We start from the raw sequence: 6879 nt of genomic DNA on the forward strand, positions 1-6879 counted from the left end.
GACACTGCTCTGAACACTATGACAGGTGACACTGCTCTGAACACTATGACAGGTGACTCTGCTCTGAACACTATGACAGGTGACACTGCTCTGAACACTATGACAGGTGACACTATGACAGGTGACACTGCTCTGAACACTATGACAGGTGACTCTGCTCTGAACACTATGACAGGTGACACTGCTCTGAACACTATGACAGGTGACACTATGACAGGTGACACTGCTCTGAACACTATGACAGGTGACTCTGCTCTGAACACTATGACAGGTGACTCTGCTCTGAACACTATGACAGGTGACACTATGACAGGTGACACTGCTCTGAACACTATGACAGGTGACTCTGCTCTGAACACTATGACAGGTGACACTGTGACAGGTGACACTGCTCTGAACACTGTGACAGGTGACACTGTGACAGGTGACACTGCTCTGAACACTATGACAGGTGACACTGTGACAGGTGACACTGCTCTGAACACTATGACAGGTGACACTGCTCTGAACACTATGACAAGTGACACTGTGACAGGTGACACTGCTCTGAACACTATGACAGGTGACACTGTGACAGGTGACTCTGCCCTGAACACTATGACAGGTGACACTATGACAGGTGACTCTGCTCTGAACACTATGACAGGTGACACTATGACAGGTGACACTGCTCTGAACACTATGACAGGTGACACTGTGACAGGTGACACTGCTCTGAACACTATGACAGGTGACACTGTGACAGGTGACACTGCTCTGAACACTATGACAGGTGACTCTGCTCTGAACACTATGACAGGTGACTCTGCTCTGAACACTATGACAGGTGACACTATGACAGGTGACACTGCTCTGAACACTATGACAGGTGACACTGCTCTGAACACTATGACAGGTGACTCTGCTCTGAACACTATGACAGGTGACACTATGACAGGTGACACTGCTCTGAACACTATGACAGGTGACTCTGCTCTGAACACTATGACAGTTGACACTATGACAGGTGACACTGCTCTGAACACTAAGACAGGTGACACTGTGACAGGTGACACTGCTCTGAACACTGTGACAGGTGACACTGTGACAGGTGACACTGCTCTGAACACTATGACAGGTGACACTGCTCTGAACACTATGACAGGTGACTCTGCTCTGAACACTATGACAGGTGACACTATGACAGGTGACACTGCTCTGAACACTATGACAGGTGACTCTGCTCTGAACACTATGACAGGTGACACTATGACAGGTGACACTGCTCTGAACACTATGACAGGTGACACTGTGACAGGTGACACTGCTCTGAACACTATGACAGGTGACACTGCTCTGAACACTATGACAGGTGACACTATGACAGGTGACACTGCTCTGAACACTATGACAGGTGACACTATGACAGGTGACACTGCTCTGAACACTATGACAGGTGACTCTGCTCTGAACACTATGACAGGTGACACTGTGACAGGTGACACTGCTCTGAACACTATGACAGGTGACACTGCTCTGAACACTATGACAGGTGACACTATGACAGGTGACACTGCTCTGAACACTATGACAGGTGACACTATGACAGGTGACACTGCTCTGAACACTATGACAGGTGACTCTGCTCTGAACACTATGACAGGTGACACTGTGACAGGTGACACTGCTCTGAACACTATGACAGGTGACTCTGCTCTGAACACTATGACAGGTGACACTATGACAGGTGACACTGCTCTGAACACTATGACAGGTGACACTATGACAGGTGACACTGCTCTGAACACTATGACAGGTGACACTATGACAGGTGACACTGCTCTGAACACTATGACAGGTGACACTATGACAGGTGACACTGCTCTGAACACTATGACAGGTGACACTATGACAGGTGACACTGCTCTGAACACTATGACAGGTGACACTATGACAGGTGACACTGCTCTGAACACTATGACAGGTGACTCTGCTCTGAACACTATGACAGGTGACACTGTGACAGGTGACACTGCTCTGAACACTATGACAGGTGACACTGCTCTGAACACTATGACAGGTGACACTATGACAGGTGACACTGCTCTGAACACTATGACAGGTGACACTATGACAGGTGACACTGCTCTGAACACTATGACAGGTGACTCTGCTCTGAACACTATGACAGGTGACACTATGACAGGTGACTCTGCTCTGAACACTATGACAGGTGACACTATGACAGGTGACACTGCTCTGAACACTGTGACAGGTGACACTGTGACAGGTGACACTGCTCTGAACACTATGACAGGTGACACTGTGACAGGTGACACTGCTCTGAACACTATGACAGGTGACTCTGCTCTGAACACTATGACAGGTGACTCTGCTCTGAACACTATGACAGGTGACACTGTGACAGGTGACACTGCTCTGAACACTATGACAAGTGACACTGTGACAGGTGACACTGCTCTGAACACTATGACAGGTGACACTATGACAGGTGACTCTGCCCTGAACACTATGACAGGTGACACTATGACAGGTGACACTGCTCTGAACACTATGACAGGTGACACTGTGACAGGTGACACTGCTCTGAACACTATGACAGGTGACACTATGACAGGTGACTCTGCCCTGAACACTATGACAGGTGACACTATGACAGGTGACACTGCTCTGAACACTATGACAGGTGACACTATGACAGGTGACACTGTGACAGGTGACACTGTGACAGGTGACTCTGCCCTGAACACTATGACAGGTGACACTATGACAGGTGACTCTGCCCTGAACACTATGACAGGTGACACTATGACAGGTGACAGTGCTCTGAACACTATGACAGGTGACACTGCTCTGAACACTATGACAGGTGACACTATGACAGGTGACACTGCTCTGAACACTATGACAGGTGACACTGTGACAGGTGACACTGCTCTGAACACTATGACAGGTGACACTGCTCTGAACACTATGACAGGTGACACTGTGACAGGTGACACTGCTCTGAACACTATGACAGGTGACACTGCTCTGAACACTATGACAGGTGACACTGCTCTGAACACTATGACAGGTGACTCTGCTCTGAACACTATGACAGGTGACACTGCTCTGAACACTATGACAGGTGACACTATGACAGGTGACACTGCTCTGAACACTATGACAGGTGACTCTGCTCTGAACACTATGACAGGTGACACTGCTCTGAACACTATGACAGGTGACACTATGACAGGTGACACTGCTCTGAACACTATGACAGGTGACTCTGCTCTGAACACTATGACAGGTGACTCTGCTCTGAACACTATGACAGGTGACACTATGACAGGTGACACTGCTCTGAACACTATGACAGGTGACTCTGCTCTGAACACTATGACAGGTGACACTGTGACAGGTGACACTGCTCTGAACACTGTGACAGGTGACACTGTGACAGGTGACACTGCTCTGAACACTATGACAGCTGACACTGTGACAGGTGACACTGCTCTGAACACTATGACAGGTGACACTGCTCTGAACACTATGACAAGTGACACTGTGACAGGTGACACTGCTCTGAACACTATGACAGGTGACACTGTGACAGGTGACTCTGCCCTGAACACTATGACAGGTGACACTATGACAGGTGACTCTGCTCTGAACACTATGACAGGTGACACTATGACAGGTGACACTGCTCTGAACACTATGACAGGTGTCACTGTGACAGGTGACAGTGCTCTGAACACTATGACAGGTGACACTGTGACAGGTGACACTGCTCTGAACACTATGACAGGTGACTCTGCTCCGAACACTATGACAGGTGACTCTGCTCTGAACACTATGACAGGTGACACTATGACAGGTGACACTGCTCTGAACACTATGACAGGTGACACTGCTCTGAACACTATGACAGGTGACTCTGCTCTGAACACTATGACAGGTGACACTATGACAGGTGACACTGGTCTGAACACTATGACAGGTGACTCTGCTCTGAACACTATGACAGGTGACACTATGACAGGTGACACTGCTCTGAACACTAAGACAGGTGACACTGTGACAGGTGACACTGCTCTGAACACTGTGACAGGTGACACTGTGACAGGTGACACTGCTCTGAACACTATGACAGGTGACACTGCTCTGAACACTATGACAGGTGACTCTGCTCTGAACACTATGACAGGTGACACTATGACAGGTGACACTGCTCTGAACACTATGACAGGTGACTCTGCTCTGAACACTATGACAGGTGACACTATGACAGGTGACACTGCTCTGAACACTATGACAGGTGACACTGTGACAGGTGACACTGCTCTGAACACTATGACAGGTGACACTGCTCTGAACACTATGACAGGTGACACTGTGACAGGTGACACTGCTCTGAACACTATGACAGGTGACACTGCTCTGAACACTATGACAGGTGACACTATGACAGGTGACACTGCTCTGAACACTATGACAGGTGACACTATGACAGGTGACACTGCTCTGAACACTATGACAGGTGACTCTGCTCTGAACACTATGACAGGTGACACTGTGACAGGTGACACTGCTCTGAACACTATGACAGGTGACTCTGCTCTGAACACTATGACAGGTGACACTATGACAGGTGACACTGCTCTGAACACTATGACAGGTGACACTATGACAGGTGACACTGCTCTGAACACTATGACAGGTGACACTATGACAGGTGACACTGCTCTGAACACTATGACAGGTGACACTATGACAGGTGACACTGCTCTGAACACTATGACAGGTGACACTATGACAGGTGACACTGCTCTGAACACTATGACAGGTGACACTATGACAGGTGACACTGCTCTGAACACTATGACAGGTGACTCTGCTCTGAACACTATGACAGGTGACACTGTGACAGGTGACACTGCTCTGAACACTATGACAGGTGACACTGCTCTGAACACTATGACAGGTGACACTATGACAGGTGACACTGCTCTGAACACTATGACAGGTGACACTATGACAGGTGACACTGCTCTGAACACTATGACAGGTGACTCTGCTCTGAACACTATGACAGGTGACACTGTGACAGGTGACACTGCTCTGAACACTATGACAGGTGACACTGCTCTGAACACTATGACAGGTGACACTATGACAGGTGACACTGCTCTGAACACTATGACAGGTGACACTATGACAGGTGACACTGCTCTGAACACTATGACAGGTGACTCTGCTCTGAACACTATGACAGGTGACACTGTGACAGGTGACACTGCTCTGAACACTATGACAGGTGACTCTGCTCTGAACACTATGACAGGTGACACTATGACAGGTGACACTGCTCTGAACACTATGACACTATGACAGGTGACACTGCTCTGAACACTATGACAGGTGACACTATGACAGGTGACACTGCTCTGAACACTATGACAGGTGACACTATGACAGGTGACACTGCTCTGAACACTATGACAGGTGACACTATGACAGGTGACACTGCTCTGAACACTATGACAGGTGACACTGCTCTGAAAGTCTCCGCCTTTGTGCAGCTGGACAGTAGGAGATATAAATTCATGAGAGAGATCAGAGAGTTTATGTAGAATATTCATTAATAATTTTAATTCTGTAAAGTTTGTGTATTAGTTCACAATGATCACTTAGTCTGAATCATAATTCCTGAAATGCAGGAAAGATTTCAAATTCAAAATTCTAAATTAAATTAATTTTTATTTGTCACAGAATCATCCACAGTAGGACATGTAGTGAGATGCTTATTACGACTGTCCTGCATCTGAGGAAGAATATAAAGTATAAAGTAAAGTGTGTGGACAAGAAAAGTATAGGGATATAGGTAATAAAAATATAATGGACAAATAGGAAGAATAAAAGAGTAGAAATTAAAGACATGATAAATTATGAAAATCACCAATAGTTATGTAAAGCCGATTGTGTATCAGATATACATATACAAATATATGTGTATATAAAAATATAAATAATAAGAATATAAAAATAAGTGTGTATATAATATAAACACAATATAAACATAATAAATAATAATAATATAATACAATATATTATATATAATATAATAAAATAATATAATAGTATAATAATATAATATATATAATAATAATATGATAATGTAATATAATGTAGTATTTATAAATATTTATATAAATATATAAATAATATATATGTATAAACATCTATAATATATAGTATATACATGTATGTAGATAGAAAAAGTCAAATATAAATATAAATGTAATGACAATAAATAATATGGTATGTAAAGTGTCGGTGCAGTATGCACACCCAGATGTGCAGTGGGTGTGGTTATTGTGTGTGCAGAGTAGTGCAGAGTATACAAGTAGTGCAATTTGTGTGTGCAACAATCAGCTGGGGTAGAATGTCATGTTCATGTGTGGGGGTAAGTCCAGAAAGTTCAGGTACTAGGTATTCTTGTTGAGGGCCCGAATGGCCTGCGGGAAGAAGCTCCTCCTCATTCTCTCTGTGTTCACCTTCAAGGAAGGGTGTTGACGTGACAGGACCATGTCAGGTCCTGCGTGATGTAAACACCTAGGTACCGGAAACTGTCCACTCTCTCCACTGGGGTCCTGTTGACGGTCAGGGGCTGGTAATTCCTCTCCTGCTTGGTGCTGAAGTCCACTATCAGCTCCTTAGTTTTGCTGACGTTCAGTCATTTAATTTAATTAATTTAATTTGATTAATTAATTAATTTATTACATATTTTAAGTATATTTATATTTAAAATATTAAATAAATAAATACATTTCACACAGCAGCACTATATAAATCCCTATGCTGATATAACTTCACCAGATTGTGAAACTC

The sequence above is a fragment of the Hemibagrus wyckioides genome, linkage group LG06 (genome assembly GCF_019097595.1).
Source record: "Hemibagrus wyckioides isolate EC202008001 linkage group LG06, SWU_Hwy_1.0, whole genome shotgun sequence".
Classification (NCBI taxonomy): domain Eukaryota; kingdom Metazoa; phylum Chordata; class Actinopteri; order Siluriformes; family Bagridae; genus Hemibagrus; species Hemibagrus wyckioides.